General features: G+C 40.6%; 1 pseudogene; it reads left to right on the forward strand.

Moving 5' to 3' along the window:
* Positions 1-1,307: 1,307 nt before the first annotated feature.
* Positions 1,308-1,920, forward strand: LOC130038184 (60S ribosomal protein L13a-like; annotated as a pseudogene).
* Positions 1,921-2,946: the final 1,026 nt, after the last annotated feature.

Here is a 2,946-nt window from a genome sequence, read left to right on the forward strand (position 1 = left end):
TACCTTCAATTCCTCTTGTCTTTTATTGGCATTGTTTTCCATTGTTTCTTTTAGATCCTTAAGCATCCTCACTAGCTCCCTTCTAAATTCATTGTTAGAGAGGTTTTCTAGCACCTCATTACTGTTGGGGTCTTCTGGGCTAGCATATCCAATAAGTAAACTTGGTGGGCTTCTGCATTGCTTTACCATTGTGACCTTTGTGGTTTAGACCTTCACGCTTACTGTTACTATTCTGCTTATCATGCACAATTAATTGAGGTGGGCTTAACGAATTATTGGCCAATGTGTTTCTGGTGGTTAAGCTAACTTAGTGAAAGTTCCAACTAAGAGGGTAACTTATGGTTCCTATGGGATATATAGGGGGAGAATAACTCCCCAGGGAAGTTATTAAGAACTCCCGCCACCGGGAGGGTACCTGGGTGAGTGAGCAGAGGTGCCCAGAATGGTTCAGATTTGCTTGGGTGTGTTGTGCCTCAATTCCTGTCCCCGGCAGACCAAGGATGAAATCTGGCTGTTCTCTGGGGGTTTAGTTAGATGCGCAGCCCCGGGAAGGGCTGCCACCAGGAGGGGTCCTGGGTGAGTAAGCAGAGGTGCCAGTAATGGTTCAGCTTTGGTTGCACGCGATGTGCCTCAATTCCCGTCCCCCGCAGACCAAGGATGAAAACCGGCCATTCTCTGAGGGTCTAGTTAGATGTGCAGCCCCGGGAAGGGGCCCTGCTGCTGGGCGGGTAACTGGGTGGGTGAGCAGAGGTTGCCCAGAACAGTTCCTATTTACATTTTTTAAGAAGTCAAGAACTTACTGTATTTCAAAATGAACATTGAAGATTCATCCTCTCCCTACAGCCATACAAGCTTGAATATGCAATGTTCAACATCCTATCCATTGTAGATTACCAAACCAGGAAAAAATTCCAGTTTTCTAATGATGTTTAGAGAATAATATTTAATGAAGTTTGAGGATAGTTTATGTAGATTACCACCTACTGCAAAAATTCCTTAATGGAATCCCCCCAAAAAATTCAGTATCTGTTCAGAAAATACCATTAACTTAAAACACTTTGCTTTACAGGTGGAATTATTTCTTCATTAAATCCAAATGAGATGTGAAAACAGCATTAAGATCATAGGCACATAGATCTTGTACTCAAATTGCTAGCTCAAATTTCTACGAAGCAAATAAGTCACTAATCTCAGCTTGATTTCCATGTAATCTCGAAGTTCTTCCAATCTACGCGAGGGAAGGAATCACCATTTTTTTTATGATTGTCTCCATGATTTAAAAAGAGTAATTCAGGTGGCTGCCGAAGATGGCAGAGGGGCAGGTGCTTGTACTCGATGGCCGAAGCCATCTCCTGGACCACCAAGCAACCATCATGGCCAAGCAAGTGCTGCTGGGTCGGAATTTGGTGGTCCTGCAGTGTATGGGCATCAACATTTCTGGCAATTTCTATATAAATATGTTGAACTACATGACCTTCCTTCAGAATTGAAAGAACTCCAACCCCTCCCGGGGCTCATACCCCTTCTGGACCCCCAGTCTGGTTCTTTTGGTTGACAGTGTGAGTGAGGCATGCTGTCCACAAGAACAAGCGAGGCCAGGCCTCCTTGGACTGCCTCAAAGTGTTCAATTGGATCCTGCCACCCTATCACAAGAAAAAGTGAATGATGGTATGCGCTGCTCTGACAGTAGTTCATAAGAATCCCACCCGGAAGTGTGCCTATATTGGGCTCCTGATTTATAAGGTCAGCTGGAAGTACTAGGCAATGACGTTCATTCTCAAGTAGAGAAATGAGAAGGCCAAGATGCATTAGGGCAAGAAAAAGCAGCTCTTGAGGCTTCGTAAAAAAGCAGAAAAGAATGTGGAAAAGAATATCACAAAGTTCACAGACATTCTCAAGGTTCACAAACTCCTGGTCTGAGCCCAATAAACTTGATTTTGCTTCTCAAACAAACAATAGGAGTAATTCAATTATATTTAAAAAATTAGTGCAAGTACTATAGAAGTAGCTGTGGAGATAGAAATGTGTAACACGAATAATGCATGGGGTTAACCACATAAGTTTCTAGCTGTTGAACACCAGTGTTTCAAGATACAACTTTTATAAACATGTTTTATTTCTTTATATTATCTTAGAACTAAAAGTACTATCATTTCCCTAAAATAAGTAAGTCAATCTAAAGCACATATTGCTCTTTTTCAAAAGTTAGCAATTTAAAAGGATGGTAGGGGCTGGGGCGTTAGCACAACAGGTTTGTTACCTTGCACGTGACCAACCCGAGTTTGATTCCCAGCATCCCATATGGTCCCCTGAGCATTGACAGGAGTAATTCCATAGGGCATGAACCAGGAGTAACCCCTGTGCATCAGCCGGGTGTGACTCAAAAAACAAAAAAATGAAAATAAAAAAATTAAAGGATGATAGCAGTAGGTGTCTAAAATCTTTCTTTTACTAACATATAGGCTGCAGATTAAACATGTAGCAAAGTTTTTTGATTATTCATTAAGAAATACATGTCAGTACTTATACCAATTTACATGACAATATAGCAAGACCCAAGGATTAGTGACAGACAATATGTATTTTAAGTTTAATATGTAGTACCAATCCTTACCTCATTCTCAAGGAAACTTTTCAATGTTCAAAAATATCTAAATATTTCACATTAAGCGCAGAACTGGTCATCCAGATTAAATCCCAATTTGTTGCATATTTTTCAAAAAGTGCCATACAATGCCAGTTTTTGCATTTTGGTTTTGTAATAGTATCAGCAGTTAAAAAGCAATTTACGTGTGTTTTAATCACAGACTTTTAACCATAAGATAACTACTGCTTTGGCAAAGCTGATAGCCAGTCTTATTCATGTGTTTAAGGACCTATGCATATTCGGTGTTCCAATCTAACTGAAACAGTCATGAAATGAAGTTGTCTGCCAGTCACATTCCA

Source organism: Sorex fumeus, unplaced genomic scaffold (genome assembly GCF_029834395.1).
Source record: "Sorex fumeus unplaced genomic scaffold, SorFum_2.1 ptg000073l, whole genome shotgun sequence".
In the NCBI taxonomy this organism is placed as follows: Eukaryota; Metazoa; Chordata; class Mammalia; order Eulipotyphla; family Soricidae; genus Sorex; species Sorex fumeus.